The 12782-nt window shown below is 35.8% G+C and overlaps 1 protein-coding gene across 6 annotated transcripts in view; it reads right to left on the bottom strand.

Moving 5' to 3' along the window:
• Positions 1-12782, bottom strand: part of TENM1 (teneurin transmembrane protein 1) — an 814857-nt gene that overhangs the window by 356498 nt on the left and 445577 nt on the right. For all 6 annotated transcript variants that reach the window (XM_065077940.1, XM_065077943.1, XM_065077939.1 and 3 more), the window contains one exon: positions 9330-9496. The gene's annotated coding sequence lies outside the window, so the exon portion shown is untranslated. The remainder of the gene's footprint in view (positions 1-9329; positions 9497-12782) is intronic.

Here is a 12782-nt window from a genome sequence, read left to right as displayed (position 1 = left end):
GTAAAAGCAGTGTGTTACATACAGTACCTTCCCTGCACAATGCAGGTGGTGAGATTTGCTCATATGGTGAGCATTCCTGCCAAGCTTCTACCATTATCTCTTGTTAAGAAACATTTCTTTTTAAATTAAAAAATTCCCATGGTTGCATTATTCACCTGCTTCAGTTTGCTCTGTACACAAAAAACGCTGTTGGTCTGGAAACATCCATCATTTACTTAAAACAAAACCCCCACAAGGTGTGTGTTAAAATGAGATAACACATGCCCCACTGGCCTCAAATGATCCAATAAAAGAACTATATTACAATACCACACTCTTGGAAATGTCTTATTGTGACAATGAAATGGCACCGAAGTTCATTTTGTTCTAGAAATCTGTGTTCATCCACATACTATGAGTATCTTTACGTGACTTAAAGCAAAAATATCTAACCTTCCTGTTATTTAATATGTTAACTATGTAATGTAATAATATGTGGTAGATACAAAATGGTTTTTTTATTTATATGTTGACCAACATCACAACATTGTAGTGGTTTAGAGAGCTGTTCATTGTCCTGTGAGTTTCCAGTAAGGTTCTGGATAGGAGAATGCCACTCTTTCTGTGTTAATATAATAATACTGGTAATAATGTGGCAGGCAGAAAATAAACTAGTGTTTATTTGTAGGTCCATATTTGTTATTCTTTATCCTAGATCTTATCTTTCTACTGTTATTACTGATTTCTTTCTACTGGACAATTATCAGCATTAGTGAAACTAAATTTTATCACGTGCAGTGCTCTATAACTAATACTTACAGACAACCAAAATATATTTGCTGTCTGGACAACCATAACTAAGAAACATGAATAGCAATGAATCGCTGCAAGACAGGAAGAAGTGATGACATTTATGATCCTGCGTAGTTCCAGCCCTACATCAGAGCACCGATCAAGGGCACTTGTCCGTACAGCGATGCTGTACGTTAAAGGCTCAGCTCCTTCTTCCATTTCTCCTCGCAGAAGGGGACCATTTAAAAGCAGCTGTGGAGGCCGACCATGTTATTGTCTCCTTTTCCTTTCTTTGCTGGCAGGTGGCTAAAATTGAGAGACTAATGTTCCAGTACAATTCTGCTACTGCTGCCGTAGATTACTTCTTAAATCTCTCAGCTTCACAATGAAGTGGGGAAAAATAATTTTTCAGTTTTGTAAAATGTTTTTATCCTGATGAAATCCTAAGAATGAGAGTGCTTAAATTGCTGTGCTTCTACTTAGGGAGCAAAACTTTTTAAAGTACGTTGGAGATTCAACAAAACCCATCTTTAGCTTCTGCCCTTCAAAAAGGAAAAAGGCTGGGAAGAAACCAAGAAAAATAGGTCAGAAGAAGAAGAAAAAAAAATAATCTGAACCCAGTGTTGGATTTGAAACTGAGGTAGTAAACAGTGAAAGATGGCCAGGAATTTTCGTTATGAAATTCCACCCCCCCCATGGCTCACTGTCTTCTTATCTGACATAGATAGTCACTAGGGATAATGTTAGTTCTTCATTTTAGCTGTGAATATTAAGATAATGGAAGAAATTGGCTAGTCAGTTGTGAAATATTATAGCAATAAAAGTCTTTGGTGGAAGATGAATCTTCTTCAAACAAGTATGAGGGTGTCAATAAATGAAGAGTAATGTGAAGATCACTTATATTTAGTGAGACTGCAGCATTTATCAAAGTCATCAACAGTTAATTGGAGTTAATATACTTGCTAGCTTTTTATTTCTACTGTACAAGCTTGCTCATATATTTAAAGTGCTAGACTTACTAGTTTTTATTTTAATTCTTTCTGGCTTTCATCTTTCATCTTTAAATAAATGTTCATTTGGATTACACCTATAGTGTTCCATTGGTGGAACAGTTGGGCTACTTTTTAAACACATTAGCATTTCCCATAGAGGATCTGAATATTAACAAAACCTCTCTTATGTCTTTGAAGTAATACAAGTAAAAAACTAGGAATTTTGCAATTTGAAGTCAGTAAAAATACTTTATCTACATATGTTTCTGGACCATTGTTTTATGTTTATGAAAGAATTCTATGATAACAATATTAGCTTGAGATGTGATGAGTCTGAGGTTGTTTGAATTTAGGAATAAATGTAAATATCTTGGCTATCCCAAGCCCTGCCCTCCCTGATGTCTCAGGACCTGAGACAGAGAGGAGAGTGGAGGCATTGGCATCTGAAACCATCTCACTGACCAGGCCCTCTCCTCTTTCACAGGATGAAGGAGCTACTAGGAAAACAGGAACTCACACACTTTGCATTTGTGGGCAATTTATCTTCTAACATCATACTGAGCTGATACCATAGGTTACCCTGTATCCTGTGAGCAACAGACACCAGCTCACCCTCTTGTGCTTAAGGCTCTGAGGAGTCGGTCACCCCAAAGCAGCTGTAGCAGCCCACAGCTGGCAGAGCACTGTTGCTGGTGTACACCAAATATAGGAACAAATCATTTGTGAAAATAAATTACAGAAAGATGACTCAGTGATTGTGTTTTACAGGAATCTGCAGACCTATTGGGACCCTTACATTATTGATTTTTTTTCTATTGATAGATTCATTTTCAAAATGTAAAGAGAGCAATCAGGCATTAATGTATGCATGCAGATTTCATGAGGCTCCCTAACCAGCTGCTCATGAAATAATAATGTCATTTTTGAATAACGGAAACGGTGAATCAAGTGGCCATTTTAACTGCTGTCAAAAGTGCTTGACAAAAGGTATCTAAGTGATACAACGTAAGATGACTTTTTACTGCAGTTCATATTTCAAGCCTGAATTTTCAGCTGTCGGAGTGTGATTCCTAAAAAATCCTCAAATGCACTCACTGTGAGCTGTAAATTCCTACTACACTGTAAACAGGATGTGTTGTTTACAGCTGTTTAGATCCTCTAAATATTTGTGGATTTGCTTCCTCAGCTATAGCAGGAACCTAGTGGTCATAACTCCCTGCCTTGTTCAATAACTTCCAGTAATTATCATGAAGAAAATGCAATAAATTTATGTAATAGACTGCCCCTTCGCTATAATATACAATGAGAAGCAATCAATGCTACTTACAATAATAAGAAGAAATACAACTGTGTTTTATTTTATAGCTTTGATAATGCAGCTTCAGAAACCACCAGAGGGAGCAGAGTGAAACTCCAGTGGTCAAAGTCCAGCCCTGTAAAACAGCCCAGGGCTGACATTTTACAAAGGAACAACAAAACACCGAGTTGCGTACTTCTTTGTAGACTATTTTATTTGTTCACCCATCTAGTAAATACAACGTCCCCATGAATTGCTGCTCTTATTTAATATGCTTAGAAACAGGGAAGCTAGATGCGTCTCATAAATAACTGTCAAACTTAACCTTGGGCAAAATAATTACAAAAAAGGTAATGTAGGAAGATGATAGCAAAATATCTACTTTTGCAGTTATCCACAATAGTCTTGGAAAACAAGACAGGTATATTTAATCATGGTTTCAATATATAGTTTTACTGTAATGTAAATCAAAGGGCATTTCTGAGACTATCCTTGTGCTTTGAGTATAATTACATGCTACATGTCTTGGAAAGTAAATGAAAGCCTTTTCTTGGTGATTTGTTATACATTTCTTTTTTGCCTCTGGCTAAGGGGAGGCCAGACCTCTGAAGAGTTTCAAGTATAATGCACAGTGAATATAAAACAGTCCATTAATTGGGATAATAGGTCCTGGCATGTAATTGCATTGCTAAGGTACTATGGATAGCTGCTGGGTGAAATGGTATTTATTCAAGGTTGTTAGTCACCCGTGGATAACTTTATTTGTCCACTGGTGCTTAAATAAATGCATCATCCATCAGTAAGAATACTTATGAAAAAATTTATAGCAAAAATCATTATCATGTCTCAAATTATAAAAGGAAACAGTATATAAAAATTGCTGAACGGTGGTACAATAAAGCCATGCCATGCCAGGGTTTGCTTATTTTCCTACCACTGGATAGTAAAATATGGTTGAAAAATCAAGACTGAATGGCAAGTTTACATGCTTACAATATTTACCCTAGCCACTGAATATACTAGTGGTCTTTAAAAAAAAAAAAAAAGAAAATCCAAAAAATTCAGTCTGAAAGTGGAAAGCATTGTAGAAATTGAAAAAAAAAAACCAAACCAACCAACCAAAAACCAACCAACCAAAAAACCTAAACATCCTCAAATACCCAACACAGCATTTTCAGGCCGCATCCATGGCAGCATGTTTTGTTCATGTCATCATTTTGTTGTTATCTTGCAAGAGACCCTAATAGACACAGTGAAAAGCAAATCATACATACACAACAGGAAGGCACCGTTATTGCTTGATTATAGACAATCTTAAGTAAAACCTAAATAAGACAGAAGAAACCTACAAAGAATTCCCATTGATACTGCCAACAACCCAGCTTGAAACACCTTCTTATCTCATATAGATAAATAATTATTATTATGAAGGATCTGATTTTCAGATAGAGTGCAGCCACATCCTCCTATATCTTCAGCTACATACACACTCATTATTTTGGCAATCCTACCCTCAAGATCTTATCTCATCATACATTCCTTCTGAAAAGAACTGAATAATATCTAATACACAAGAGACACAGGTTTCCAAACATGGTTTTAGAGGAAGTACCTTAATTAATTGAAATAATGGTGTCTATAGCTGCAGCAAATATCTTATTATTAATATTTATCATTTCTAAGTAATTGTCAGCATAGTTTGACACAGATCATGATACTCTTTCTGTTGGGTCCAGAAGTATATCCCTTTTGAAAGGGTCATATTTTACGATATAGAAAGAAAACAACCTCATTTGAGTTCAAAAGGGTGGCATAAGCCTTCTTTGTTATTCACAGCACTAAATTGTGGGTCAGCTTTGGCTGTGTTTGGTGTCCACACCTCCCACCGGCTGCAGGGCCACCAGCCGCCTCCTGCCCTGTATGGGAGGCTGGCCCAGCACCTCCCCAAAACCATCCTGATCATCAAGTGGCTACATTTTTCTCATGAGGTGTAAAGGCTGGCAAATTGAATAGTTTGATGAGAAAGAAGCCCGTTTAAAAACATTTTACATTTTTAACAGTGCAAAATAAGAGTATTCACTCCTGCCTTTCTAACAGACAAACCTAATTTCACAGGAGGCACAGAAAATTCCACCCAGCTCACAGAAGGGGTTATTAGTTACATCTAAATATGAAGCCTGATCCTGCAAACATGTATGCATGCTGTTAACTTTAGATATACAAGGTGCTACAGCAATCTTAGTGAGCTAACTCATGCTTTCAATTCACCACACATGAATTATGGGAACTAGAACACAGCAGCAGTGTCTTTTCTTTGAGATCCACTTTTCAGGACTTCTGGAAGATATCAAGTTTTGAAATATCAAATACAATAATGTGCTTGAACAGTAAGTTGAAGAAAACCCCCCCAGTCTTCTTTCAAAGAGCCTCTGCCCTCAAAGCAGGATTTGCAGCTTTTCCTCTGAGTTCTATGCTCCAAACTGAGGCTTTCAGCCTCTCTGCATATTACTTTATTTCCATCTCTCTACACCATATATTCCCAGATTTATCAGCTTCACTGAATGTGCTGCTTCATTCTATTTTAATCCCCGATATTTCTATGTTTACAAATCCTATGACCAAAATAGGGGAATTTGGCCTAATGGTTATTCTATATCAACTGGTTTACAAAATAAGTTCAATTTCAAATTAAACGTTAGCCTTTATTGCTGCTACACAATGAAGTAAGTATTTAATGTTGAATCTGTCAATAAGCATGCACTGAACATTTCATCTTGACTATTACCTAATTCAATATCTACTTCAAATACATTTGTATAATATTCCAACCCAGAAGCATCACTTAACACTTAGATCTACTGCATTAAATTTTCCACCCTCTTGTCCATTAATTCAGTTTATCAAAAATTATGCTGCAAAGAAACTACAACCATCTGCCAGTTGAACACTTTCCTTTGGTACCACCTAAGATATTTACTGTCTTGTAATAAAGTAAATAATGTTATAAAGTAAATCAATAATTAAAATAACAAAGAGAATGATCCCAACAAAGAAAGCAAAAGGATTCTACTCTTCAGCAATACCCCAGAACACACTTTCTGTGCCCTGCTATTCTGGTTACTTATCAGCATTAAAAATCTTAAGCATCCACTCTATATTCAAATGGGTTATACAAAAATCTGTTGCATGAAACTTTGGTAAAAAGAAAATGCTTTATTGAAATGGACGAATACTAAGTCTTGCATTTTCTCTTCTTTCATTCACTTTTAAAGAAGTAATCTTATTTGCTGAACATGATTCACCTTTCAGAAATCCTTGCTTACTCATGCGCTTGAAGTTGTAGTTTTCTAAGTGTATTCTTTTGTCAACCATGAATTAGTATTTTCCACTAACATACTGAAAATATCACACTTAACAGGACTCTAATTTTCAGCCTTTCATGTATGCTCTCATTTTAAGAGCAGTAACTAAATTCACAGTTTTCAATCTGCTGGAGACTTTTGTATCAAATATGCATTAAAAATAATAATGGCATCAATAGCTTACTTTCACTGTCACATATGAAGCATATGCATGGTCTGTTTCCATGCTTTCCCAAATTTCAGTTTGCCTTAATATTTGCTAACTGAATACTTCTTCAAATATTTGACTTAATTTGACTTCTCTACGTGAGTGATGTTTCACAAAACATTAAAAAACCCTAAACCTAAAAGCACCTAAAACCACTCCCAACAACTCCCCCCATGACCTGAGAGAACATTATTAACACAAATATTATTATTAAAATTTCTGATAGTCTCTTCAATATGACACATTTCTCTGGCTGACATAGGCTGTACCAGGCTAGATGGAGCCTTGACCTGGGCTCATGTCTGGAAATGATGGACAGCACTGAGAACACCTGTCACATTTTTTTTCCAGGCTATCAGGGTACTCTTCCAGCATCCAAAAAATGCTGTTGAAGGACTTCTGACACTCCCATTTTGCATTCATTCATGGCAGTGTTTAAACACTTATCCAAGTGTCACAATATCTTCCTCCCCTTCCTTGTATTTAACCCTTGATTTTACTTATAAAGATAGATTGTGTGTTTCTGTCTTTACTAGGCTAAACAGGTAGGTCCTATTATATAATACACTTTAATTTCTTCTTGTATGATAGATTCACTGTTCACTTAATCATCGTAATTGCACTTCTTTCCATCTGTTCTCATTTAAATTCAGTTTTCTTGAACAAGGATGACCAGATTGTACCTACTATTCTAAATAAGATTAATGCCTTCAGTGGCTCTCATTCTTCACTATTTCTTTTGGAAATACTCTGCGTGATCTTAATGGACCACATTTGCAGAGTAATTCAGTATCATTCAGTACCATTTGCAACTGAAAATGTCCCACCATTTTAATATTAGGTTCTACTCATAAAAATTGTTACTTACTGATTTTGAACTTAACATGAGATGTCCTTTGATATAAACACACATCTGTGTTACACTAGGCATCAACTTACACCCAAATTTTGGATCTTAAGTGACACACGTTTTATAATGTTCGGCAAAATTTATCTCCTTTCAGAACTAAGATTTAAACCCACGAATTTTGAAATCCACCATAAAAGTAAGGCAAAGGTGGCCTTCATAGCAGAATTCAGGATCATCCTCTGCACAGGCTCCCTGCCCAGTATCCTGTAGCAATACTGTTAGAAAACTCACAACAATGCAATAAGGCTGTGTTACTGCTACCTGCACTCAGAGGCACTTCATCAAGTCAGAGACCAAGTAAAAGCTAATTAAATATTCTACTATTTTCTCTCATTTAGGACTCTTTTTTTGCAATCTAATCAGCAACACAACCAGTACCATCAGCTTTGTAGAGAGAAGAACAAATGAAGAGCTGTCATCAGAAAACCACTGATATTTAATACATGATATATACCTACAGGTTAAAAGCTTCTTTAATTTATTTGTTTCATTCAGTCACCAATTTATTTATCAGAAATTCTGGGGAAAAAAATGTATTGGAAACTCCAGCCCACACGTAAGGCCTTAAAATTGCAAAATTCTAAAAGAATAATGTACATGCAGTCATTAAGAAAGCCAACTATATTTTAGCAATGAAGTAGAACAACTGTTCAAAGCACCACTGACATCATTAAAAAAAAAATCATTCTCTCTATATGATATCATACCTATATCTTAAAATCTCAGTACTTTAAATTATTTGCCATTTACATTTATACTAAGAAAATATTGGCAGGTCACAAACACATTTCAGGTTGTATTGTATGAAATTGTAATCCATTATGATCCACTCCCTGTAAAGAATTTCCTAATTAGCCTCAGATATAGCAAAAAGAAATTTAAATAATAAGGTTGTAAAAGAACACAACTGTACTGTTGTACAGTACCATTAAGTTACTCAACTTTGCTATTTCTGCAACAGAATAACATCAAGCAATTAGTATTATTTTTTTGTCTATTTTTACTGCAATAAAGAACGTACTGAATACACATTAGTAAAGCCTGCTAGATTGTTTCATGTTGTAAGAAAACTTAAATCCAAAATAATTAAGAGTGTCTAATCAAAAAATACCACTCAGAAATCATGCATAGCTTCTATTCTAGCAAATCCTGGCTCACAACTCCAGGGCTATGCTGTCTCCTGACTCTTCTGTCATGTATATAAGGACAAAAAACATGAAACTTTTTTGACTACATTTCCAGATACACGTCTGAAGAACTGACATCAGTAATCACAAAAATAGGAAAGCCAGTAATATGTTCAATCAGGAAGAGAACTTTCATTCATTTGCATATATTTTTCACATTTAATGCTCTGCAACAGAGTTCACATTTTGATAGGGTAAAATCACTTCATATTTTTTTGAAACCTGACAAGGAAAAAACTCAAAGGAAACCTTTTCATTAAGAAATTCACTTCTAGAATTCAAATATATGACATTTCCCCAGCCTCCAATTTTCAAGTTTGCTAATTTTGGAAGTTTTCCATATCTGCACAGGAAAAAAATAAATAGCCTAGAATTTCAAGGTTCCCTATGAGACATTAAAATTTAGCTAAAGACTGCAATAAAAAGTATTCTTACACCTTAGACTAACATCTTAAAGATATTGCATTTCCTACATTTATCCTGCTCCAACTTTTATATCACAGTTCTTGAAGTATAAAAGAGAATAATTCAACTTGGAATTCCCAAGCATCAGGTTTAAGTCCAGCTGTTAACAAAGGAAAGCACTTGCGTAAAGCACTTACCAGGATTTAAAAGTACCTGTTTCTGAATGTAGAAACCACAACTTCATGAGGCTTCTCAAGCTAAAATTTGCTTCACTCACAGGGAGTCAGGACCAGCTTCTGCTTCCTCTGCTGCTAACTGGAGGCAGCAAGATAGTTCTGGTGTGAAAAACATGGAGTTTCTTCTCCTAGAACACATAAAAAATGTAAAGGAACTTCAGTGGGCTTTGCTCAGGCATGGCTCGTCACTCAGAGACCATCTGCGGTCATTCAGCACAGCTGAGCTCTTCAGGAACTCGGAGGTTCCACAGAACTTGGCTCCAAAGACAAATCACTATTTGTGAGTTTGGGATCTACTTGTATCACGTAGTAACATTTCTTCTGTGAGAGTTTGTTGAATGCACAAGCAATAATGGACTTATATTGTTTGGGTAGATGAGAAATACTAAGAGGCCAGATCTCTTGTTTCAAACAAAATTTCCTCTATTTGACAAGACAGAAAAATAATTTCACTGAAAAAAGCCCTAGGGTATAGAACCATTTTAGTTTAATAAATCCATCACACATCAATAACATTAGCATACATCATCCTGTATAACAATCACTATCAAGTGACACATTACAGACTTCTAAACACATTTTACCATCAGTGCAGCTGAAAGCCAGTTTACAGTTTAACGTATGGATATGTCCATGAGATACAAACCCAGAACCCTCCACGCAACACCCTCCCCTCCCCACTGTAACATACATTTGGGGGGTATAAACTACCTCTGGGGATTAATGTTATCCCTGACTTGTTCTTGACTGATGAGTAGAATACAAGAGGGCAGAACTAAAGTGCCTCTGGCCCAGCCTTCACCTACTGGTAGCCAATGGCTCCAAGAGGAGTGTAAAGGTAAAAACCCCACCTACCCCACCCCAGGGTTGTCCAAAAACCCAAGGAATAAAAAGTTGCCTTATGTTTCATTTTATATTCCTTCTATGTACAATAACATGACAAAGAAGACAGACTTGGTCTAATAATGTGACCTAAGTAGAAATCTCTCAAAAGGCAAGGAAAGAACTGAAATGAAAAGAAAGAACTAATGCATCAGATAATGGAGATAACCTGGTCCCTTAGATTTATTATCTTTGTTCTTTTTAATTATTATTACTGATTTCTAGTCTTTGATGATGCAAGGATACCTGTTTTCTCAGGGTCAATAATTATAATAGTGAAGAGTGTGCTATATTCCCCTATCCTGCCTTGAGCATAATCACAAAGCCTACTTTAAACAGTGCAGGAGCTCATAAAGAAATTAACTGTAAGCTTATTTTTAGTAGCAATATTAGCAGTCACTAGAATGTATAATCTATTTTCCTCTGGTTTTAACAATTAACCAAAATTCATAAACATCCTAAAAATCAAAACCAAAGCTTATTCAATTAAGCTCTACACAGAAAAAAATGTCCAACAGCTGTTGACAGCATGAATTTAGATTGGAAGCAGAATAAATACAGTATTTCAGATGCTAGCAGGCAGTTCCTTGTACACATGAGGACAAGCAGTGCACTAAAAAGTATTTAAGTTTTAGCTACTAGATTTAAGTGAAACTCATGTAGCTGAGGGAATTCGTTACACATGATTGCAGTTCAGAAGTCAGTGACACATGTACTCCTGGGCCACTAGGAGAGTAACTTTGATGAGGACAGATAGCGGGAAGGTTGGCTTCTGTATAGGAAACTGAAATAACATCTTGCACTGTCCTTTGATACAAGGAGACAGAAGCACACAATAGGTACTTCATTTAAAACAAGAAAGAAAAAAAATTGTTTTGTTTCTATGAATTTTTGCATCATATTTAAAAAGGCACATGAGGGCATGGCAAGTAAGAGGGTTAAAGTCAAACTCTGGAATGCAAGCTAGGAAATCTCACAAACTCAAAGTATATGGGCATATTCTTATAAGATTTCATAATCAGGTCTATGAACAACACACACAATGTCCTTCCACCACGTTACTGTCTCCCTGACCCCGGGCTCTGAAGTTTCTCAGGACAGCGTGAAACGGTGGTCGACAAACTCCCTTTGCTTGACAGATGTAATAGGAGAGCTGAGCAAACTTAAAATGCATGATAGTAAGGTCTAGTATCAGACAACTATTAGAAAATTATGTGTTTTTTGCTATCACATATACTGAAGGATCACTAGAAGATAATGCAAGGTTTATTACATTTTATTCTTTTAATGACAGAGATGGGACAGATCTTAACTGATCCTGACAGGCTAATGCTCAGCCTGTGCTGGGCCCTTGCTAACACTTACTCCAGCTTTCTGAAATGCTTGTTGGTTTGCTACTCGTTAGTTAATAAAGTCACCTGCTGATTAAATTTGGATATAGAAAAAATTGTTAGCTATGTTTTAGTTGATTAAGGTGCTGCCTGGATGGCACAAATGGATTTTGATCAGCATAGTACTAGTAGCTGGACACGTTTTAGAATAGTGTAAAGTACAGGCGAAATTTGAAGAACAAATTGTTCCTCTTTTTCCTTTCAAATTGGCTGGAAAACAGAGGGCAGGCCTATGGCACATCACACACTTTTGATGCAAGCATTCAAGGACTTATTTTCATGGAAAGCTGATGATAGGTTGGAAACGTAAGTAAATTTTTATTTCTAAATTTAGTTGTTTAGTTTGTGGGTAATTAAACAAGATTTTTAATTTTTAAAAGCTTTTTTTTTTTAATTAATGAAAGGCAATTTATTTCTCTGTGGCTAGCCTTGTCTGTGCTGTTGTAGTGGGGGAAGCTCAACATGCCTGGTAATTCAACAGCAACTTTGTTCTTTCCTTCCATATCTGCAGAAACTTCTTGAAAACTCCAAGTAGCAATCTTAGCCCAGTAGTATAATTACAGTATTGTTCCCTGCTGTGATATATTCTATGTTATTTCAATAGTAGATAGAATATGCACTTAAACATGTTGATTGTAAAAACTATGTCAGTTTTATTACAGAACGTCTTTCACATGATTATGAAAGGGTTGATTATTTCTGTTTTTTATCCAAAGATCTGTCTGATGCCTTTTATGTGAGAATATAAATACATTTAATGTATTTAATCTCATAGTAGGCCTCAAGGTAACAAAGAATTAACTCTGTTTCACAGATGGCACACCAAAGTACAGAAAGGATGACACCAATTTGTGCAGATTCCAGAAAACCAATGGCATGATAAGGTCATGAACTCAGTCTCACAAAATCCTACACTAATGCACTAAGCACATTTTTGTCTTTTAGACACCAGAACAACAAAAAGGTTTTAGAAAGAAAGCAACATAATATGTTTTATAAAGTTCTTTCAGGGAAAGTACACTGTATTTTGAAGGAGGATGTGTTTTATTATTATAGATGACACTTCTTCAGTTGTGGATATTGTTTTAAAAACCATCAGTTGAAGAGCATGTCACTTTTGGTCACACTGACTTCACCACAG

Source organism: Columba livia, chromosome 12 (assembly GCF_036013475.1).
Source record: "Columba livia isolate bColLiv1 breed racing homer chromosome 12, bColLiv1.pat.W.v2, whole genome shotgun sequence".
Classification (NCBI taxonomy): Eukaryota; Metazoa; Chordata; class Aves; order Columbiformes; family Columbidae; genus Columba; species Columba livia.
The sequence above is the reverse complement of the archived record's forward strand: the minus strand, read 5'-3'. Positions and strand labels throughout refer to the sequence as shown.